Source organism: Eschrichtius robustus, chromosome 1, assembly GCF_028021215.1.
Source record: "Eschrichtius robustus isolate mEscRob2 chromosome 1, mEscRob2.pri, whole genome shotgun sequence".
In the NCBI taxonomy this organism is placed as follows: domain Eukaryota; kingdom Metazoa; phylum Chordata; class Mammalia; order Artiodactyla; family Eschrichtiidae; genus Eschrichtius; species Eschrichtius robustus.
In genome coordinates this window covers 45316024-45341195 of record NC_090824.1, presented here as the reverse complement: position 1 = coordinate 45341195, position 25172 = coordinate 45316024, and positions in this window count along the sequence as shown.

The window sequence follows — 25172 nt, the reverse complement described above, 5'->3', positions numbered from 1 at the left end:
GAGAGACCTTGTTGCGGGGCAATGCTAGTGTGATATATTAGAGATACAGTGGTGAAGACAGACAAAACCTCTGATAAGAAACTTTTGATGTAGTGGGAAAGAGACACATTAAATACATATATACATACATAATTAAAGATGAAGTTCTGACCAAGGCTGTGCAGAATAAGTACAAATGCAATTACCCTAGTTTTGTGATTAGAGATGGGAGGGGCAGCAAAGGCTTTCCTTCCCTAGAGAAGTGACATTTAGACTGAGACTTGAGGGATAAGGGGAGCTGATCAGTGGAGGTGGAATGAAAGATCTTTCTACAATGAACCATATGCTGGACAAGTCGGATTTTCTTTGCTTTTTTCTTTACCCTGGAAGAATTCACTCATTCAAATAATATTGAGAATCTACTATGTGCCAGGCAGAGATAAAAACGTGTGTGTGGAAAGAATGTTGTATTAAATACTTTTTAATGGTAAAGAGAAATTCATTTATAGTTCTGAGATTGGTTTGGTCTCTAGAGTTCATTTCTCCTCTTCTTTATTTCAGCAGTTGATTAAGAAGATAGATACTTAAATAAAAGCACTAAGGATAGAGGGGTGGATTATAATAATAGTAAAATAATAGTATTTTATTAATAATAAAGAAATAATTGGGAACTCGTCAATAATCCTTTCTGGGTTTCAGTTCCTTCATCTTTAACATGATGAGCTGAACTAGATACTGTGCAAGGCTTCTTTCAGCTTCAAGTTTTGGTTAAGAGCCACTAGCTTTCAGTATTTGCCTATGAGAAATAATTCTGACAGCATTATTACTTGGCATGTTTTGCATGATATATACAAAAGAATTACTTCTATGAATATAGTTTTGAATTATATGAAGACGTTTTCAAAATCTTATTTTAATGTAGCTGTCAGTAAATTTCTTATCATTATTTCTCTTTCAATTCACCAAATATACTATTGCTTGGAAACTTGTACTCAGGGAGCACTAAACTAATCAAGTGTATATTCAGGCAAGTATAATCAGTTATGTAGTTAATTTGTATATAAATTTCTTTTTGAATCCATTGCTGTTTAAACCTTGAGATTTAAAATGGTTATTTGGAACTGGAAAGCAAAATTTAATGCCAGGCTTTAGACATTTTCCCCTTCCTGCTCAGTTGCAGAAAATTACAAGATGATACCAAATCTTGGCCTCATAGTACAGTTATAAAATGTTACACTTTCCATATAATCCTTTGTGTATGTGCACACATATATACACATATATTGTTTGAAGGGATATGTAGATACCATTTCATGTATTACAGTTTGGGCCAGAAACAAAGCCTCTGCAAAAGACAGAGAGTGCTGTATGTAGCATTTTGCCAACTTTAAACCTGCTTCTATTTCTCTTCTGATTTCTGGCTGAAACATGAGCCACCTTTATCTCTGCATAGATGGCACCAACCCAGCTGCTCCCTCATCAAAGTAATTAATAAAGATTCCAAATGAGTCATAATTTCATCTAAGGTGTAATTTTGGCAAGAGTTGCCTCCTTGATGACTTGGCTGAACTCTCTTGCTTCTCTTTATCCAAAGAGAATATTAGTCTTAGAGTCCTGGCCCCATTCCTGCAATGCATCCCTGTGGACCACCACCTGCCATTGGGTAGAATGGGAGGTTTCTCTACCCACTCTAAAGATGGCAACACAGAGAAGAAAACCCCTACTATACTCACAACGGAAAAATAAACCTAATAACTGCTTAGATGGGAAATGGGTTTGGGGCCTGATAAGTCAGGATTAGAATACTATTTTCATCTGTTATTTGCTATATAACTTCAGTGTCCCCGTCTAAAAATGGGGTAATGATACTGCAATCCACATGCAAGTAGTCCTTGTTGGTCGCCCCATGCTTTCTTAAGATCCATTCAGTATATTGACATTGCTGGGAAAAAATAAAGCAAAATCCACATTGAAAAGTGATGAAGACCTATGAGGTTACTCAAGAAGTGAGGGGATTACATTGCACAACACCCAGCAAGGGTCTTTAAAACTCCTCTTTAAACACTTACTTTCCCCTAGGTTTCAGTACCTATATCAATTTTCATGTGCATTAGTTAGGGTAGTGATAAATTACCATAACAAAGAGTCCCAAAATGCATTGGTCTAAAGAAAAAAAGTTTTTTTCTCTGTCTTGCAACAGCTAGGATGTAAATGATCCGGGTGAGCAGGGCAGCTCTGCTTCCTTGTTATTCAAGAACCCAGGTTCTTCCTAAAGCCCTTCACTGACAACATCTGCATAATAGAATTAGATGGATTCCAGATGGAGGGAAGAGAAAAGAGGGTGTGGAGGAGGCACAACTCTGTGTCTGAAGACCCAGGCTCATAAACGTATATTTCACTTCTGCTAACATTTTATCATTAAGTTGTTAACAACTTAATCACTTGACCACACCTACTGTAGTTTGCAAATTGGCTGCAGTTCTTCACCCTGCCCTGTACCCAACCCTTTTCATTGTGACTCTACAGCTCCTCTGATCAAGAGGCAGAGTTTGTTTCTCTTCCTCTTGAATCTGGCCTGGATTTGTGATTTATTTTTGCTGGTAGATTATGGCAGAAGCGATGCTGTGGCAGTTCATAGTCTAGATTTTAAGTGCCTTCTACTTTCTCTCATGGAGTCCTTTCCATCTGCCATGTGAAAAATTGAACAAGTCCATGTGAACAAATCCAACTAGCCTGATGGAGGATGAGAGACCATGGAGCAGAGGTGAGCCACCCTGGCTGAGCCCAGCCCACATCACTGACCCACAGAATTATGAACTAAATAAATGGTTATTTGTTGAAAGTTGAGTTCTCTGGGAAGCAGATGCTGAGATGGAGTCAGGAATACAAAATACCTGTGAGGACGTCCCTGGTGGTGCAGTGGTTAAGAATCTGCCTGCCAATGCAGGGGACGTGGGTTTGAGCCCTGGTCTGGGAAGATCCCACATGCCATGGAGCAACTAAGCCCATGCGCCACAGCTACTGAGCCTGCGCTCTAGAGCCCGCAAGCCACAACTACTGAGCCCATGTGCCACAACTATTGAAGCCCATGTGCCTAGAGCCCGTGCTCCACAACAAGAGAAGCCACCACAATGAGAAGCCCATGCGCTGCAACAAAGAGTAGCCCCTGTTCGCCACAACTAGAGAAAGCTCGTGCACAGCAATGAAGATCCAACGCAGCCAAAAATAAATAAATTTTAAAAACCATGAAAGGAAAAGGGAGCAGGGTTCTGCAGGGGGGCCATCAGAGCATGATGTTCCTAACAAGGCTCCATCCGCCTAGTAAGGAGCTCCAGAGCAATGACTGCCCATTAGGGGAGTCTTGCATTGGACAGAAATGGCTAGACCTTTGTACCAGTGCCTTGCTGAGTCACTGGCTAGGTGCTACCCTGAGAAGAGAATGGCCTCAGTGTGAAAGCTGTCAGCTAATCCCACTTCTTGCTATCAAGCGGTGAGTCCTCACTCAAAGAAGAACGTGAATGGTGCATCTCCATATATGCCACATTGTTTTAAACCACCAAGTTTTAGGGTTGTTTGTTATGCAGCAAAAGCTAACTGATTCACATAACTGCAAGGGAGGCTGGGAGATATTATTGAGCTGGGCAGCAAACAAAGGCACCACCCTTTTTAAAAAAGAGTGTGAGTGTAGGCACGAGTGCAGGTGTACACAAATGCTTATAAATCAATGTTTACCCTTTATTAGCTATCTTATGTGATTTATGTAGTTGTGAAAATTAGAGCTAATATATATGAAGTATCTAGGAAAGTGCTCAGAGGTGGATCCAGGTTTTGTGGGGCCAGAAGCTTATATAATTTTCAGGTCCCTTTTTAAAGAAAAAGAATACAAAATTACAAAACCAAAATTAAGTTCAAGACCTTGGATAGGTCCTTTGTAAATGAGAGCCTGTCATTAGCTTTATAGTAAACCTGCTCCTGATGATGCCTGACAGGTGGTAAATGTTATAAAGTGTATGTTATTATTTGTCCAGTGAAAATAAAATCACCTAGCCATTAATTTATTGGTAGTCAGCATTTGCACAAACAAGGTGTCATCAGGTTCACTTAGGTGCAAATTCCATACCAACTTCATTTTCCTTCTGAGGGGACTGGGGGGTCCTTATCATAGGCAAAGGACACTCATTCTTTTGTCTTTCCATCCTATGAACCTGTGACAGGGGAATCTGCAGCCTTGTGAAGCAGAGTCAGGCTTTCACTCCAGAAGCTGAAAATACCAGAAATGCACTTCCTGAGCCTCTCCTGCAGCCAAGACAGTGCCAATCAACCAGGGCACATGACCTAGACCTTGAAATGAAAATAACAGTGTGAGGAAGGAGCCCAGCAGAAAGCTGTCGGGTAGCTGTTTGGACACACAGGTGCAGTGTCTCTGGCAACAGTGCCCAGTGTCAGATACCCAGTGTCGGTGGGGCAGAGGTGCAAGTTACAGTGGCTGTACCTAGGGGCAGCACCAGTGAGTATAGATCCTGACCTGGGTTCACAGCCTCCCCCAAATTCCATGAGATGTCCAAAATCTTTTCAATAGATTTCCTTTCCTGCTTAAATTAGCCAGAGCAGTTTTCTCCTGCTTGTGGCTGAAACCCTGACTGACATATTATACATGGGTTTTTAATTTCAGCCCACACAACTGGGGAGCAGGAAATGTTCCCTTTCACTTTGGGAGGATTCTTACATCTGGAGATGCTGTGGAAAGAAGACTGCGCTTACATGAGAATCCGTTGAAAAGCATTTTCCTCCTTTGAGTCAGATTACTCGTTTGATGTCTTCTGTCATTTACTTGCTATATGACCTTGGGCCACACAAGAAACTCAGTTTTTAAAATGTCTCTAAAATGTCACTTATAATGCATACAGCTGTGGTTGGTGTAAGGCTTAAATGTGATAGCATATGTGAAAGTGATCTTTAAATTGTTATGGAGTGAAATTTGTTATTTTTAAATATAAAAAAAATCTACCAAGGGCTTCCCTGGTGGCGCAGGGGTTAAGAATCCGCCTGCCAATGCAGGGAACATGGGTTCGAGCCCTGGTCCGGGAAGATCCCACATGCCGCAGAGCAACTAAGCCTATGCGCCACAACTACTGACGCGCACGCGCCTAGAGCCCGTGCTCTGCAACGAAGAGTAGCCACCGCTCGCCGCAACTAGAGAAAGCCCACGGCGCAGCAACAAAGACCCGATGCAGCCAAAAATAAATAAATAAAATAAATAAATTTATTAAAAAAAAAAAATCTACCAAGCTCTTGCTCTAAAACTGATGCACTAATTCCCCCTTTGGATACTTTGGATAGTAATGAAAGTCAGTTTGCGAGTTTATACACATTCTTCACATAATCTGAGCTTGTTCCATCTTGTTTATATAGTTAATTGGTGGCATTTACTATGTCAAATGTAACTTTGTAACTTTCTTCTTGCTATATAAGTCGCAGGAGTCACCCATCTCAACAACTCTTAGGTATTTTTAAAAATCTGTGAAACTTTATCATTTGGGTTCTTAAAATAAGTATAATGTAGGAGAAAATAATAATTTCATGATCATTTATTCAATCCACAGATTGGTCTTAGCTCTTTTCCATTCTTAGTTTGGAGTTTCAGTTTCTCTTTGGAGTTTCCTTTTGGAGTTTCAAAACTTGGTCAGAGAACTTGGATGAACAGGAAATCAGTCTCAGAGAGAGTAGATTTAAGTATTTTTGTATTTTTGTAATTATTCTTGAGGTTCTTTGCAAAACATTGTTTTGCTTTTATATAATATGTACTCATTACAGAGAAATTGGAAATATAAATAAGAAAAATTTTCTAAATCCCACTATTACTACTTTGGCATTTAGTTGTCTATTGTTATTTATTTTGTGTATCCATTGCTGCATAACACATGGCCCCAAACTTAGTGGCATAAGACATTTTATGATGCACACAGAGTCTGTGTGTCAGGAATTCAGACAGGGGACCAAGGAGTGACTTGTCTCTGTTCCATGATATTGGGGCCTCATCTGGCAAGAGAACTGCTAGTGACTCACGAGCTGTGCCTGGAATCATCCGGTGGCGTCTTCCCTCACAGATGTGCTGGTTGCCCTGGGATGACGCAGAGGCCAGACTCGGCTGCAATTCTTGATTGGAGTCTGGAGCATCTAGGTTTGGCCTCCCTGTATGATTTGGGATTCTCACACCATGGCGGTTGGTTTCTGAGAAGAATTATCCAGAGGAAAGTTCAGGAGAGTGAGCATTCCAAGAGAACCAGGCAGAAGCTCCCTAACATTTTATAAATTAACTCTAGAATCCACATAGTGTCACTTCTGCTATACTCTTTTGGTCAAAACAGCCACAAGCTTGCCCAGATTCAAGGGGAAGGGGACACAGACCCCACCATTTAATGGAAGAAGTATCAAAGAATTTGAGGGCCAAGTTTAAAACACGTATCTTGTAAGACTTTTCTGTATGGCTTACACAATATACTCATATACACACACATGTATATTAAATACTTTTTTTTCCTACCACACCACGTGGCTTGTGGGATCTTAGTTCCCCGAACAGGGATCAAACCTACCCCCCCAGCAGTGGAAGCACAGAGTCGTGACCACTGGACCACCAGGGAATTCCCTAAATAACTTTTAAAAATAAAACCAGATCATGCATTCTGTGTTAAGCATGATTTTATGTAACAAGAAAATAAAAATTTTAATGAGATGATTGTTGACTTCCAGGAATCTTTAAATTCTGGGAGGTTCTATACAATGATCTTAAAATGATCACCAATCAAAGTACATTTTAGAGTTTCTTGAAGATTAATTTAGTCAGAAAAATAAAATTTGGGGAAGATGATATCCATTGAGAGTTAAAAAATAAAGGTCTAAACAGTGATAATGTTTGTAATTTCAAAGCTATTATTTGAATTCAACTTTTCATCAGAAGACAGGGCTCTAAACCCAGTCCTAGTGTTAAAAGAGAACTAAATAAGGTATTATTTCATCTCAAACATTTTTTAAGATAATGTGAATTCCATGTAGTAGAAGGTTGGACTTTTTTGTGGTCCTAGGCAGGGCTCTTCAGACGTGGCCATGTATCAAATCACATGGGGACCTGAGCACATGTAGACTCTGTCTCTGAGTTCCTAGTCCGTACATTCAGGAGTGCTTTTCTCTGAAGACCTCAACCATTCTACTTATGCTGGCCAGTAATTCAGGCACTGTCTTCTCGTTGTTGTTATTTCATTAATAAACTTTATTTTTTAGAACAGTTTTAGGTTCACAGCAAAATTGAGTAGAAAGTACGGAGAGTCCCATAAACCCCCTCTCCCCACACACATAAAACCTTCTCACTACCAACATCCCACACCAGAGTTGTACATTTGTTGCAATCAATAAACCTACATTGACACATCACTGTCACCCAGAGTCCATAGTTTACATTAGAGTGGGTGTTGTACATTCTATGGGCTTTAACAAATGTATAATGACATGTATCTACCATTGTAGTAGAATGGTTTCACTTTAAAATTCTCTTTGCTCTGCCTTTTCATCTCTCCCTCCCCTCTAACCTCTGGCAACCACTCAGCTTTTTATTCTCCAGTTTTGCCTTTTCTGGAATGCCATATGGTTGGAATCATACAGTTTGTAACCTCCTTAGATTGGTTTCTTTCAGTTACTAATATGTATGTGTTTCCTCCATGTCTTTTCATGGCTGATAGCTCATTTCTTTCTTATTGAATCCACCTTGGTTGCTTCCAAGTTTTGGCACTTATGAGTAAAGTTGCTATAAACATCCTTGTGCAGTTTTTTGTGTGGACATAACTTTTCAATTCATTTGGGTAAATACCAAGGAATGCTATTGCTGGATGGTGTGGTAATAGTATGTTTAGCTTTGTAAGAAACTGCCAAAATGTCTCCCAAAGTGGCTCTACTATTTTTGCATTCCCACTAGCAATGAATGAGCGTTCGTGTTGCTCTACATCCTTTCCAGCATTTGGTGTTGTCAGTGTTTTGGATTTTGGCCATTCTAATAAGTGTGTAGTTATGAGATAATAGCAAATATATGTATTGGTCTCTGCCCCTGGTTCCTGGCACCCTTTGTAATTTCCTAAGAGTTAGGAGCACTTGGAGGAATCACTTGTTCTAATATTTGGTCTTTGAACTTGGTTCCTGATGCAGAGTTACTAAATCCCTTGGAATTTCCTGGCTGATAGCAGTGTCTTTTGTTCTAAAGAGGTGACACTTGGTGGGCTCCTGGATGGGAGCTGGTCTTCAGAAAGGCCAAGCCATAAATATAGATCAATGGAACAGGATAGAAGCCCAGAGATAAACCCATGCACCTATGGTCAACTAATCTATGACAAAGGAGGCAAAGATATACAATGGAGAAAAGACAGTCTCTTCAATAAGTGGTGCTGGGAAAACTGGACAGCTACATGTAAAAGAATGAAATTAGAACACTCCCTAACACCATACACAAAAATTCAAAATGGATTAGAGACCTAAGTGTAAGACTGGACACTATAAAACTCTTAGAGGAAAACATAGGAAGAACACTCTTTGACATAAATCACAGCAAGATCTTTTTTGATCCACCTCCTACAGTAATGAAAATAAAACCAAAAATAAACAAATGGGACCTAATGAAACTTAAAAGCTTTTGCAAAGCAAAGGAAACTACAAACAAAACAAAAAGACAACCCTCAGAATGGGAGAAAATATTTGCAAATAAATCAACTGACAAAGGTTTAATCTCCAAAATATAGAAACAGCTCATGCAGCTCAATATTAAAAAAACAAACAATCCAATCCAAAAATGGGCAGAAGACCTAAATAGACATTTCTCCAAAGAAGACATACAGATGGCCAAGAAGCACATGAAAAGCTGCTCAACATCACTAATTATTAGAGAAATGCAAATCAAAACTACAATGAGGTATCACCTCACACCAGTTAGAATGGGCATCATCAGAAAATCTACAAACAACACATGTTGGTGAGGGTGTGGAGAAAAGGGAACCCTCTTGCACTGTTGGTCGGAATGTAAATTGATACAGCCACTATGGAGAACAGTATGGAGGTTCCTTAAAAAACTAAAAACAGAATTACCATATGACCCAGCAATCCCACTACTGGGCATATACCCAGAGGAAACTGTAATTCAAAAAGACACATGCACCCCAGTGTTCATTGCAGCACTATTTACAATAGCCAGGTCATGGAAGCAACCTAAATGACCATCGACAGACGAAAGGATAAAGAAGAGGTGGTACATATATACAATAGACTATTACTCAGCCATAGAAAGGAACGAAATTGGGTCATTTGTAGAGACGTGGATGGATCTAGGGACTGTCATACAGAGTGAAGTAAGTCAGAAAGAGAAAAACAAATATCATATATTAACGCATATATGTGGAACCTAGAAAAATGGTACAGATGAACCGGTTTGCAGGGCAGAAATAGAGACACAGATGTAGAGAACAAACGTATGGACACCAAGGGGGGAAAGTGGCGGGGAGGTGGGAGTGGGGGGGTGGGATGAATTGGGAGATTGGGATTGACATGTATACACTAATATGTATAAAATAGATAACTAATAAGAACCTGCTGTATAAAATACAAATAAAATAAAATTCAAAAATTCGAAAAAAAAAAAAAGAAAGACCAAGCCATGATTAGAAGCTTGAAATTTTCAGCCCCACCTCCCATTCTCAAGAGAGAGGAGGGGTTGGAAGTGGAGTTAATGATGAATCATGCCTAGGTCATAAAGCCTCCATAAAAATCCCAAAAGTATGGATTCAGAGAGTTTACAAGTTGGTGAACACATGGAGGTACTGCGAAAGTGGTGCTTAGAGAGAGCATAGATGCTCTGAGCCCCTTCCCACATACCTAGCCCTATGGGTTTCTTCTATCTGGATGTTCATCTGTATCCTGTATCATATCCTTTTATAATAAATTGGTAAATAGTAAGTAAACTGTTTTCCTAAATCCTGTGAGCCACTTTAGCAAATTAATCAACCCCAAAGAGGGGTTGGTGGAATCTCTGATTTGTAGCGGATTGGTCAGAAGCACAGATGACAACCTGGACTTGGTGATTGGCATCTGAAGTGGGGGCAGTCTTGCAGGACTAAGCCCTAACCTGTGGGATCTGACGCTATCTCCAGGTGGTGTCAGAAGTGTGTTAAATTGTAGAACGCTCAGCTGATGTTGCAGAGAATTGTTTGGTGGGGGGGGGGGGAACCCTCACATATCTGGTGATAGAAGTGTTGTGAGTGTGGTAGTAGTATGAGAGTAGAAGAGATACACAGAAGAACCGAGTTTTTCCTACACAGTAGTGGTATCTCATTGTTTTAATTTGCATTTCTCTGATGACATGATGTGGAGCATTTTTTCAGATGTTTATTTGCCATCTGTTTATCTTCTTTGGTGAGGTGTCTGTTTAGGTCTTTGGACCTTTTTTTTTTTTCTTTTGGACTATTTTTTAATCAGGCTCTTTGCTTTCTTATATTTTAAGAGCTCATTGTATATTTTGGATAACAGTCTCTTATCAAATGTGTGTTTTGCAAATGTTTTCATCCACTTTGTGGCGTGTCTTCTCATGCTCTTGACTCTTCTATTTTCAACCTGTTCCTTTTGCACTTAACAGTGCATCTTCTACTTGATTGTTTTTAACATCAGGCTCCATTCTGAGAGGGTTGCTTTCTTGGTGCACATACTCTGGGCACAGGCTGGTGATCTCGGGTTCAGATAACTCTCTTTAACTTGTAGAGGGCTTCCCTGGTGGCTCAGTTTTTAAGAATCCACCTGCCAATGCAGGAGACACGGGTTCAAGCCCTGGTCCGGGAAGATCCCACATGCTGCAGAGCAACTAAGCCCGTGAGCCACAACTACTGAGCCCACGTGCCACAACTACTGAAGCCCATGTGCCTAGAGCCCATGTTCCTGCAACAAGAGAAGCCACTGCAATGAGAAGCCTGCGCACCACAAAGAAGAGTAGTCCCCACTCGCCGCAACTAGAGAAAAGCCCGCGTGCAGCAATGAAGACCCAATGCAGCCAAAACTAACTAAATAATTTTATTAAAAAAATAATAATACTTGTAGATATTCTTTACTTAGGGCTTTGAAAGACAAGAGGGAGATTAGTTGAGATGATTGAATCCATATTATGGAATAAACTATGTACAGACATAGCTTATATGTAACTGTACACTGTATATAGAGCTATAATAATTTACAGGTGTAATTAAATGACTTTAATTTTTCTATTTTCTGCATAGTACTTATCTCCAGCTCAAACATTATGTTTTCGATCATTTATTTTCTACCTCTTACAATAGAGTATAAGGGCTAAGATTACAAAGATTTTGTTTTGTTCATCACTGTGAGCCTAAAACAGCATCTGGCACATAGTAGCCTCTGGTCACATTTGATGAATAAATTTATGAATAACTCTGGGGTCCTGGTTCTCTTTTCTTCTCATCTTCAGATCTGCCTGTACCTTTCTTCAGATCTATCTTGTATCAAGTGATGACCACATCACTTTATACTGTCAGCAGAAGCCTTCATGGCAAGGAATCCTTTGTTCCCCCATCTGAAATTGCTCAGAGTGCAGATTTAAGGTACAGAGTGTCCAAGAAATGTATTTTTATGGCTCTAGTTATAATATATGTGACTCTAATTCTGCAAAATACTTGTTATAGCTGCCAGGAAATGCCCCTGAATGCTGGCCATCAGTTGCCTTCTGCAAGTGCTGTGGCAGCTGGAGGAGTCTCAGGAAGAAGAGAACACCTTTCAGTCTCTGCCTGGAAAATCCTCCATCTCACTCCCTCTGCTCAGGAGACTCCCTGTGCCTTGTCACCTTGGCTAGGCTATCATAACCGGCTGGGTGAAAAATAAAACACATTACCTTGCTAGGGTTCCTAGTTATATATGCACATGTGGTGCATATTGTGTATCAGGCGTAGTAGAAGATACTCATTACTTTCTAATAGATTGTTATTATTGTTATTGATTGCATCACTGTTAGTGTTAATTAGTATTGTTAGTATTAATAGGGTTAGGGTTAATAATTAGGAAATATGTATCTAAAAAATTACATGACACCAAAGAAGATATACAAATGGCCACTAATCATATGAAAAGATGCTCCACATCACTAATCTTAGGGAAATGCAAATCAAAATTACGAGATACGATTTCACACCTATTAAGATGGCCGTTATAAAAGTTTTTAAGAAGAAGAAAGTAAGTGTGGCAAGGATGTAGAGAAATTGGAACAGTTATGCATCGCTGGTGGGAACGTAAAATGGAACTGTACATCCACTGTGGAAAGTGGTATGGTGGGTCCTCAAAAAATTAAACATAGAATTTAATCCAGGAATTCCACTTTGGGATATATACTCCCAAAATTGAAAGCAGGGACTCGATCAGATATTTGGACACCAATGTTTATAGCAACATTCACCATAACCAAAAGGTGGAATCCAACCAAACGTTCATCAATAGATGAATGGATTAAAAAAATGTGGTATATACATACAATGGAATACTACCCAGCCTTAAGATGGAATGCAATTCTGACACATGCCACAACGTGGATGACATGCTAAGTGAAATAAACTAGTCACAAAAGGTCAAATACTGTATGGTTCCACTTATAGGAGGTACCTAGAGTAGTTAAATTCATAGAGACAGAAAGTAGAATGGTGGTTTCCAGGGGCTTGAGGAAGAAAAGAATGGGGAGCTATTACGTAATGGGTACAGAGTTTCAGTTTGGGAAGATAAAGTTCTGGTAATGGAGAGTGGTGATGGCTGCACAACAATGTGAATGTATTGTACTTAACGGCACTGAACTGTACACTTAAAAATGGTTAAGATTGTGCTTTGCTGGTGGCTCAGTGCTTAAGAATCCGCCTGCCAATGCAGGGGACACAGGTTCGAGCCCTGGTCAGGGAAGATCCCACATGCCGCGAAGCAACTAAGCCCATGCGCAACAGCCACTGAAGCCCACGCACCTAGAGCCTGTGCTCTGCAACAAGAGAAGCCACCGCAATGAGAAGCCCGCGCACCGCAATGAAGAGTAGCCCCCGCTCGCCGCAACTAGAGAAAGCCTGCACGCAGCAACGAAGACCCAACGCAGCCAAAAATAAATAAATAAATTTTAAAAATTATTGTTAAAAAAATGGTTAAGATGGTCAATTTAATGTTATGTATCGTTTACCACAAGAAAAGACCCCCCCAAAACACTTTGTCACCGTCTGGCGTCCCCAAGGAAAATAAGATGGAATCTAGGTGACAAGGTCTAAGCTCGTCCTTCGTGCTTCGTCTAGTTTCCCTCGCTCATAGGTTGCTGCATCCGGAGGCCTTGCACCCAGCCTTTCACACCAGAGTTCCTGGTGCAAAATGGCTGTGCCGCTCGTCCGGCCGTGTGCAGAAGCGCTGCAACGGACACTCAATTCAAGATGGTGGCACCCGGCACTTCCTCTTTGAGCTGGAGCCTGAGCAGCGCAGCTGTGCCTGGTCCTGAGAGAACTCCGCCCCCTCCCCGCTGATGAGATCCCTATAAAGCAGCCCCACCTACGGCCTGTCGGGAGAACGTGTACTCTAGAGCAGGCGCTCCCACCTCTCCATTCTTTTTTTTTTTTTTAAGTAAGTTTATTTATTTATTTATTTTTGACTGCATTGGGTCTTCGTTGCCGCGCATGGGCTTTCTCTAGTTGCCGCGAGTGAGGGCTACTCTTCGTTGCAGTGCACGGGCTTCTCATTGCAGTGGATTCTCTTGCTGCGGAGCACGGGCTCTAGGCCCACGGGCTTCAGTAGTTGTGGCTCGCGGGCTCTAGAGCGCAGGCTCAGTAGCTGTGCCGCACGGGCTTAGTTGCTCCGCGGCGTGTGGGATCTTCCCGGACCAGGGCTCAAACCCTTGTCTCCTGCGTTGGCAGGCGGATTCTTAACCACTGCGCCACCAGGAAAATCCTCCATTCTTTAATCAAAGAAAAAAGCTTTCCTTTGCTTCTGAACCAAACTCTGCCTTGTTCTATGGCTCCAGTAACACCGAGCAGGAGTTCAACTCGAAAAGGTCAGTAACAACATTACATGCAGCTGCATCTATTTCCATACTGAAAATGTAAATGAAAAAGAAGTAACAATAGCAGTAAACACTTAAGTTTACTGTTTGTCAGGCACTTTTCTAAGTGCTTTATGTGAATTCATTTAATCCTGCCAACAGCCAATGAGACAGGTTTCATTATCATCTCCAATTTACAGCTAAGGAAATAGAGACACTGAAAGGTCAAATAACTTAGGGAGAGTCGCACAGCTAGCAAGTGGTGAAGCCAAATCAAACCCAGCCCCCCAGAGAGACTCTCCCCTTCCTCACTGTGGCACATTGCCCCTCTAATCCCATGGCATCCTAATATGCGTGCCAGGTTAGCACATAAGTCCTCAAGGAGAGAATATAACCCTGCCCCATAACGCAAATGAAACAGCTAACTGAATGTCATCCGCTGCTGCCGCCGTGGCTCTATCATTCCCCCATTTGACAAGCTCTCATTTTTGAGAAGGCTCGAGGCCTTTGGGCAGTGAGGACTGTCGTGGTCCACGCGCGGGTTGGAAGAAGGATTTCCAGACACGAAGTATTTTAGAAAAGAGTGAGTTTACTGAGAACAAATAGCAGAGCTAGTGAGGGGCGCTGCAAATACAGTGGGCCGACTTCCTGATAGACCGGGGAGAGCCGACCCCCTTTGTGGGCTAGTAGCCAACTTTTATAGCCTCAAGACAAAGAAAATTCCTGCTGGCAGGATGGCATTAGGTGATTGGTCAGGGTGCTACAAGGTTGCTACATGGTGAATATTTTACGTATTATGGAGTCGTGGGGCGGGGGGGGGGGGGCTGTCCGGTTTAGATTAGGAGAGCCCATGGCAACAGTTGCTATGGGGGCTCGGTTAATTCCAGAATTTTTGTCCTGTGTCCTTGATGTAGGGTGTCCTTGATATAGGGCCCCTCATTCCCCCCTCTTTTTATTTATGGGCCAAATCTTTGGCCCCTTAACACCCCGCTCATGACTGACTATCTGCCTATCCCCATCTCGAGCCATAGGAACCCAGGTTACTGGGGAAACGGGCGATGACTGTTCCTAGATTCTTCCTGCTGGACAGGGGCGTCGTAGGGGCCCTGGGTTCCCGATGCCCGCTGTCTGTCAGGGTGTATTTACGGAGGGAGATGAGAGCCCACAGAATGATAAGGCGGCTTGTTCCAACGTAGTCCGTGTGCCAGCTGGCTTGTATCCTTGTTGTAGCACCATCTGGAACTGAATCTTTTGAACCTGTCAGGAGATGAACTTAGTTAATGTGTTAATAATGTAGGGGCCAAACAACAAAACAAGGGCTATCAGGATTAATGGTCCCAACCAGGGCAATAGCCATGTCCATATCTGGATCCCCATAGAGGAGAGGAGGCTGGAAAGCCAGCTGGGGCCCTGTCCTGCTCTCTCTTTTAAATCTTCTATTAATTTGATGTTTTTCTTTAGAATCTGGAGGTCTTCTTCAACCTGGCCGGAGGTATTAGTATAGAAGCAGCCTGTCTCATTTAGTAGGGCACGGACACCCCCTGTCTCAGCTGTTATAACGTTCAGGGCCCTCCTATGTTGTAAAACCACCTCGGCCAGAGAGCCTAGGGCTGACTGCTCTTCCTCAGTGGCTGCTACCATAGTCTTCCAAGACACCTGGACCACGATGGTGAGATGGAGAATGCTCCTCTCTAAGGGTTACGCCTGCAAACCAGAAGAGCCCCCTAAAGACACTATGTATTATTTCGGGCCGATCAAGAATTGGGTTATCATAACCATGTCCCCCCCAATCAGTGGTTCGTTTTTGTCTCTCCCGGACAGGTCTTAAGGCCTCCTCGAGGAAGGACCCATGGTTGGGGATGCCTCCTGAGAAAGCTAAATCCTTTGTAGTCATAATGGTCGCCTCTGGGACCGCAGCAGTAATCGTGCAGGAGCCCCCAAAGTGTGGGAAGATCCAGATAGACCCCGTTACCGCATAGAGATGAAAATCCAGTGCCCCTCAAGGATACCCCCGTTGTGGGTCCCCAGAGCCAGGCCCTGACCTTTTGGAAATTTTCCTCTGGAAATAGACTGGGGTCCCGTGGCCTAGGATTATATTGGGAAGGCCAAACTCCAAGGAAATAATCATCTACACATAAAGGGGAGAATCCGGGCTCTGACTGATTATGAGTGTGACGGAGGGATTGGCATAACAAATTTCTGAATATTAGTTGAATTATGTTATATTTTGGAGGAGAGTCTTGTCGGGAGGTTAAACTAAGTGTCCGGTGGTCACACCGGTCCCCACATATTTAGTTCCCAGGGTCGAGCTTTTTATGGAGATATGGTCTTCATTAATATATTTCTTAGTCGCATTTTTCCTTGAATTTCCCCAACACAAAGTGAAATTACCTTCATGTACATTATATTCATCTTTCTCTGACCAGGGATCCCACTCCAGGCTAGTCTGCTTCAAATTGAGTGTGTAGTTACAAAGAGAGTCATTTAGCCAGCCCCAAAATGGGTCCTGGGTCCCCATCCATCCAGGTTGGAGATAGTCCTTTAAATTATGTCTTTTCCGGTATGCATAATCCCCTGATTGTAGGTCGTGGGACATCCGATCTTCATCCAAAAATAGATTACTGAGATAAGCTTCAGAAACAAACTTAGAGTGTCCTTTAATAATTCCATTAAACTTTTTAGCAATATAACATAACAGCAAGGAACTATCTGGGAAGTGAGTCTTGGTAAACACAGACCTTAATTAACAAAACTAGAATTTAATATTCAGTAAACATAATTTTTTTTCTTCATTGTGAGGGCATTAACCCTGCAGCCAGGGAAGGCTTTATCCCATCAAATAAAAAATGAGGTTTGTCAAAAAGCCAAGTGGCCGTTTTGGATTTCCCATAGCCCTGACTGTTTGGTTGACAGCTATTGTTTACCCATTTTAAATTCCCTGATTTAGGAGTAGACTGCTGCCATGTTTTAAGGACATCAGGATGGCAAAAGTCTGGCAATGAGGGGTTAATTTTTGTAGAAGCAGAATGAACTTTATCTATGTGTGCCATGATCTTCATAGATCATTGTGAAATAATATTTATTTACTTTACCAAAGTAACAAAAGATTTTAAAAGTAAATACAAATCACTTAAAGGCAAAGAAATTTACATAGTCTGTTATTAAAAGCAGCATTCCAAGAAAACTTTGTTCTCAACAGAGAGAGAACCAAATTTCAGCCTGGTCTCAATAAACTTGGCCTAACGATTTATATAACTGTAATTGATCATATAGGCTTTTTGCTTGCGGAAATTTTTATAAGGAGTCTCAGACTGAACTTTTAAAAGACCTCTCAGGGCCAGGAAAGTCGCACCAAGGGCTTGTCACAGATTTCGCTTACCATATCTAGGTGAATTCCTCCCCTTTCAAGGTTCCCAAAATACCTTGAAATTTTTGTACCTGTTAGTGAGGTAGACTTCCTAATTTATCTGATAAAGCTGCTGGGAACCTAAGAGTTTCCCATCTCTGGAGGGAGCAGACAGAAGTAAAAAGGTAAACGTTTCAATTTTGCTTACAAAGGTATAATTTACCAAATTACTGTTAAGTCAGAATTAGTTTGAGGGTAAGGTTTTCCTTACACCTGGAAAACACAGATTCAAACCAGTAATTTTTCAGATAGAACCCATAAAATTATAACCATATTTACCAGTTCATTCAGTTCTTTGTAATTAATTCTTTTTGTTAACAGCTTTATGAAGCCATCAGGTTTTTCATTAGAATTCTTCAATTTCTTACCGAGTTTAGCATTATAGTCTGAAAGTCAGAAACTTGTATTTATCCAAAAGTCCTTTTTTATAAATCTTCTTGAAGAGGAAGCATTTTTGCAAAGGCATTAGAGTGAAACTGTTAAGTGTCTATAATGAGGAAAGACTTGAGAAGGCATATTAAGAAGGCACGTTTAAAATCTGATTACAATAAAATTAACAAAGTAACTTGGTTACTGCTGTGGCACACAACACTTAAGGAAGCAATAGTTACTTAGCCAAGGTAACAGGAAAAGATTTCAAAGGCAAATACAGAACAGATCACTTTAGAAGTAAAGAAATTTAAAATCTGTTAACAAAGGCAGTTCAACAGTTTAAGAAAACTTGTCCTCTCAACAGAAGGAAAAGCCAAATTCAGGGTTTGCACCAGCTTACTTTTAAAATTCATTTACTTAATTAAATTTATTCTAAACTTAAGTCAATCCTGCCCATGCGTAAGACTATTTCCTCAGGGTCCACTTTTCACAAAACTTTTTATAACTTTCTGTATCTCTCACTTTATTTTTCCATTCGGAAGCAGTCAACTCTAAATTAGACCTACTTCCTTTTTTCTTAATAAGATGTAATTCCATTCCTCATAACTTCTTTACTGAAAACACACATCCTACTTTCCTTAAGCAACCATGAACTGTCCTTTATATCAGCACTCTGTAGATTGGTAAACATAAATCCAAGTAATGATTCCTTGAAAAATGTGCTACTTACAGAAAATATCTCAGTGAGCACCAAACACATTTATTAATAGTTCTAAACCTTTGTTTCTCTGTAAAAGGAAGCCAGTGTTCAGTAATTAAAGTTTCAGTATCTTATTTTATTTGGAAATGGACTAGATATTTAATAAACTTCCATCCTTCAACTTAATTTAGCACAACTCTAAATGTTTTAAGTTGTCGAATATCTGGAGAGATTATTCTTAAGCAGACATTCCTAAAACATAATTATTCCTAAAAAGTTCACCCAAAGCTCTTATCTCATTTGTATTTTCTTTTCTTAAAAGTTTCCTCACATTGAGTTATTTTCATTGCTGACAAATTTGCAACAGATATAATAAGATCTTATTTAGTTTATATTAAACCTAGGCACAATAAAAGTATTATACTTAATGTTGATGTCTCGAAAGACATGTCTATATTAATCAGATCAACAAACTTAAACATTAATACCAAGTATTAATTTAATATTGAATATTCCCCAGTTCACCTGAATCTGAAATTTATTTAGCTTAATTTTTCTTGTATTTAGAATTGTTTGATTTGTAACCACTTACTTTTCTTTTAAGCCAATTAAATAGAGCTCATTTACAAATTAACCTCAGCAGTATTACCCAAAGACACAGGCACATACTAAGACATACACATATATCTAGACAGTCAGAGATCTCATAATTTCCGCTTGAGATTTAAAATGCCTCTTTGCCTCTTTTTCTTTTTTTTTTCTTGGCTTGAAGTTCTACTAATTAACCCAAGGCTGAAGTCTCAAGCAAAGTGGGCTGTGTTTGTAGCTCAAGGACATGATAAGAGTTAACTTCAAACGTTTTTCCTTTTTCCTAGGCATATTTTTGTTCTCTCAGGGTCAGGATTCTGAAAAAAATATTTCAACAGGCTAGCTTTTCTAATTGCACATGCAAAAAGAACCCTTTTTGCAATTTCAAAAAAAGTTTTATTTTAACCAATTTTCTCCAGGGTCTAAAGAATATTGTGCCCATCCTGACTGAAGGAACCTAACTTGTTTTGAATTTGGGAAATGTCAGACATGGGAAAGGGAACATGGACTCTAATAGTGCATGTCTCCATTTGCTCCTTCTCTTAAGGGAAGCTTATTAGAATCTGTTTCCTGGGTTTGGGCAGTCCTCCATCTTGTGTGGAGAGGGGAGAGGGGGCTTTCGCCCTGATAAGGGGGTGCCTGTTGGGGAGCTGTGGGTTGAGGCGAGGGCGGGGGCTGAAGCAAAGGGGGTTGATGGGGTAGGGGGCAGGAGAGGTCGAGTAGAGGGTCGTCTAGGAGATCTGACGGAGAGGGAGACAGAGGGGTTCGGGGGCATAAGGCAGCAACAGAAAGACACATGTGGCATGAGTCCCTCAGATCCGGATTCTGACTAAGGGCCATAAAGTCTGGACACAAGGAACCTCTGAGTCCTTTCCTTGTTTCCGGCAAAAGAGACCAAGTGGGAGGATCGTGTTATAATTTACTGTGCCATTAAGAAGCCATTGTTCTTGGTCCCCCAGTTTATACGGGGGCCAAGCCGTGTTGCAAAAGAAAATGAGCCTCTTCTTTTTGAGATTTTCAGGGCCAAATTTTTCCAGCTCCTGAGGACACAGCCAAGGGGTGAGTCTGTGGGAGGCTCCCGAGACGTACCAGAACCCGTTCTTAGCCTCTATGCCATAGAATGGGGGTCCTGAGAGTCACCGGCTGACAGAAAGGCATCCCATTTGTCCCAGTGATCTCTCCGTGCGACTAAGGCACAAAATGGGCCGACGTCCTAACAATCGCGCCCGACCCTGAGAGGTGACCCCTGAGCGTGTGACTAAGGCACAAACCGTGAGACTGAGACACAAACTGTGCGACTAAGGCACCATGAGACTCGGGCAGGGAAAGAAAGAAAAGAGAGAGATTCCTGGGACCCACCGGTGACTCACCATTTGGCAATTCCCTGAAACATGAAAAGGCACTCCTGGGATGGCTCAGAGGCGACACCTAGGCTCCCGTAAGTCAATCCGGACTGAGAAAAAGGTGAAAGTAACAGAGCAGACAGGCTGAGGAATCGCGGCGGCCAAGGGCAGGGGGCTCAGTGTTTTGCTTGAACCAATATGTGCCTCATGGCGCATGGAAGTTGTCTTGCTGGGGGCAGATGCTCTAACAGCCTGGTCTGTTCCGTGACCCCCTTATCCTTTCACGGCATTCTTCAAGCGGCAGGCGCCCTAATGGCTTTTAAATGCCTGACCCGTGCCCGCACGGTACCAGCTGGCCTTGTCCTCAGTCAGAAGGAAGACAGAGGGACCCTCACCCGTTCTGGGCGGCAGTTACTGGGGCGAAGTGAGCTGTGGAGCCTTCGGAACACACCAGGGTGTGGCCCCGGCCAGAGTCCTCTGTTGCTTCCACAGCAACTTGCCTGTTCACAGAGGGTCCCAAGAAATGAGGAGAGGAGGTGGAGGAGGAGATCCCCCAAGAGATATCCCCATATGGGCCACCAAAATGTCGTGGCCCACGCGCGGGTTGGAAGAAGAATTTCCAGACACGAAGTATTTTAGAAAAGAGTGAGTTTACTGAGAACAAAGCAGAGTTAGTGAGGGGCGCTGCAAATACAGTGGGCCGACTTCCTGATAGACCAGGGAGAGCCGACCCCCTTTGTGGGCTAGTAGCCAACCTTTACAGCCTCAAGACAAAGAAAATTCCTGCTAGCGGGATGGCGTTAGGTGATTGGTCAGGGTGCTACAAAGTTGCTGCATGGTGAATATTTTACCTACTATGGAGTCGGGGGGGGGGGCGGGGGGGCTGTCCGGTTTAGATTAGGAGAGCCCATGGCAACAGTTGCTATGGGAGCTCGGTTAATTCCAGAATTTTTGTCCTGTGTCCTTGAGGTAGGGTGTCCTTGATGTAGGGCTCCACAAGGACTAGACTATTCTAAACCGTTCCTGCGATTGGACTCACAGATTGTTCGGCAAACACTGATGTGTGCCCTGCGCGGGGATCCTCTGGGATATCCTTAATTTTTAAATTACAGCATGAGCATTTCATCTTGTATTGGTGGTACACAGTAAATGGAGCAAGTGGAAGCCAGCCGATTTCCAGAGAGGCAGAAATCTCAAAAATCCCAACCGAGAGTCATTTAGTCCTCACATTCTGTAGCCTTCTCTCACAGAAGTACAAAAAAGCAGCACTGACATGCCGTTTCCACTCTCCCATCTCTGATGGACATGCACTCTGGAAAGAAGAACAGTAGGCACTGGGCTATGCCTGGGAGATTAGCCATGAGGATTGTGGTCTTTGTTGTGCTTTGATACGATTTCAGCGTCTCTCCATTAAGAGTAGTGGAATTGAGTCTAACCATCATACTTGAAGTTACCTTACTTTCCAGAAGCCATCATCTGTGAAACTTTTCAATTTTTCATTGTGATAATAGTAAGAGTGGCATTAATTGAGAGCTTACTAAGTGCCTGGCACTATACTAAGCACTTCATTCATCTTATCTCATTTCCACCTCACAACAGCTCTCTGAGGGGTATTCTTACCTCCATTTTACAGGTGAGGAGGCCCGGAAAGTTTAAGAAACTGCCAAAGTCCACACATCTGCAAAGAGACAGAGCCAGGATTCAAAGCGAGGTCTTTATGAATCTGTTGCTCGCACTCTTAACTGCTTAGTTGTGCATTTTGTTTTAAAAGAAGACTGCATTTACCTTAATTCTCTGATAGATGAAAAGAAAAACCGGTAGGATTTTGTTAGGTTGAATGATGCGAAAGGGCTGTTTTTGTAGGTCAGAACAGTAAAATAGGGCTTCCCTGGTGGCGCAGTGGTTGAGAATCTGCCTGCTAATGCAGGGGACACGGGTTCGAGCCCTGGTCTGGGAAGATCCCACATGCCGCGGAGCAACTGGGCCCGTGAGCCACAACTACTGAGCCTGCGCGTCTGGAGCCTGTGCTCCGCAACAAGAGAGGCCGCGATAGTGAGAGGCCCGCGCACCGCGATAAAGGGCGGCCCCCGCTTGCCGCAACTAGAGAAAGCCCTCGCACAGAAACGAAGACCCAACACAGCCAAAAATAAAATAAATAAATAAATAAATTAATTAATTAAAAAAAAATAGTACCTTGCACTTGTCTGTAAAAAAAAATTACCAAAAAAAAAAACCAAAAACAAAAACAGTAAAATATTGGCAATTTCATAGAAGTCAATCTAATAATTCATAACTGAGCAACGAATGAATTTTCTTTTTCATATCCTGAGTATGCTAATGCGCTAATGTGCACAAAATTATGCATCACTGTTAAGTTCTGGCATCATCTTGAAAACGTAGGTGTCCCTTGATAGCTCAGTTGGAACCCTGGGGCCACCCTCCTCCATATAAACTTTATAGAAAAGAAAGTCCCCGGGGAGAGCAGGGCTACCGAATTCTTTGTGGGCTACATATGGGCAGAGAAAGTGCTCTCTATACTGCCTTTTTAGGGAGATGATAGGCCCTGCCTGTGATGGGATGCTTCAGGTTTTTAGTTTCTCTTCTCTCCAAATAGTATTTAAATATTTGCATTATTTGGAGTATTAAAGGTTACCTCTGAATATCTCTTCACTTCATTATCCTATAGTGGCAATTATAATTTTAATACACACACACTCTGTGTGTACACATATACATAGTTTAGTTAACGCTGATTAAGAAAAACTCTCTTCCTCTCAAAGCAGTGCATTTCTCTCTTCCTTCTCATTTATATCAAAACAGCCTAAAATAGGTCTTTACAATAATGCAATAGAATATTGAAGTTTTTAAAAAGGAAGGAAATTCTGACACACGCTGCAACATGGGTGAACCTTTAGGACATTATGCTAAGTGATATAAGCCAATCACAAAACAATAAATAATATATGATTTCACGTATATGAGGTATCTAGGTAGTCAAACTTATAGAAAGCAGAATGGTGGTTGCCAGAACCTTACGGGAAGGGGAAAATGGGGAGTTATTGTTGAATGAATATAGAGTTTCAGCTTTGAAAGATGAAAAAGTTCTGGAGACTCATTGTACAACAATATGAATATACTTAACACTACTGAACTGTCCACTTAAAATGGTTAAGATGGTAAAGTTTATGTTATGTGAATTTTACCACAATTAAAAAAAAAAGATTGATGTTTAAAAACCGTCCAGTTTTCCCAAGATTTCTTATTTGTATATGGGAAGATGTGTGAGTTGTCTGTGAAGATTATTTTAGAATGCAAAATAAAGGCAGCAATTGATTCTTCTTTTTAAACTAGTCCTTAAAAGCTCTCTGAATAGAAAAAGTTTGTTGACAAATTTTCATTTAATGCCAGATTTGCTACATTTTACATATAAGCAACTACAGGCTTTGAATACAGTTGTTGTATGCTCTTTCCAGCACAAACATGGAGCTTTAAGAATATATTGACAGTGGGTTCTCTCATCAGTTTAATGGCCTAAGGCAGAATTTCATACCGTTACACATTTTTTAAGAGCATAGCAATTCCAAACACAAGACTTTTTATCCTTTCCTCCATGCTCAAGTATCCTAATGAGTAGCTTCATGAAAATCAGGACCAGATTTATATCTTATTTAAGCTTTAATACTGCTAACTGAAAGTGCATCAAAGATTTTTGCGCTTTCTTTTTCTTTTCTCTTGTTGAGGTGACAGGAAGTTATATCTTTGTTCTTAAAATGCAGGAGGATAAAGAATATTTTATATAACTGTTCAGGGTAACACTTAAGCCTCATGGCTAATTCTGTGTGAATGGAAGCTCAGCGGACAAGGGTGCAGGTGTAAGGGTTAGGAGCTTAAGAGAAGTCACAGGTATTTTACAAGAATAAGGTAATTATGATGTGTCACAAATGAAGAGGTCAGAAAGTCAAATGCAATGGAAAAAAAGAGCACAAAGATACTATCTTTAATTATGAAGCTTCAAGATCAAAGAATCTAAATATTTACTACTCATTGTTGAGTTAGCTCATAAATCATTTGAGTTTGTGATAAGCTGCCATAACAGAAAATCTTATTAGAGGAGTCAAAAAGTAGGGGATACTTTTTCTCATTACAAAAAGCCCAGAGGCGGGGCTTCCCTGGTGGCGCGGTGGTTGAGAATCTGCCTGCTAATGCGGGGGACATGGGTTCGAGCCCTGGTCTGGGAAGATCCCACATGCCACGGAGCAACTAGGCCCGTGAGCCACAACTACTGAGCCTGCGCGTCTGGAGCCTGTGCTCCGCAACAAGAGAGGCCGCGATAGTGAGAGGTCCACGCACCGCGATGAAGAGTGGCCCCCACTTGCCACAACTAGAGGAAGCCCTCGCACAGAAACGAAGACCCAACACAGCCAAAAATTAATTAATTAATTAATTAATTAAAAAAAAAAATCTCAATGCCTAAACCCCACAAAACAATTAAAAAAAAAAAAAAAAGGCCCAGAGGCTTGTGGCTACTGGCATTGGTTGAATAGATTAAGCTGTTATGACCATTGTCTGAGTCAGTGGACCTCAGGCTTTTGGGCCCAGAACCTCTTTAGAGTATTAAAAATTATTGAGGACCCCCAAAGAGCTTTTGTTTATGTGGTTATATCTACTGATATTTACTGTGTTAGAGAAATTATAAATTTC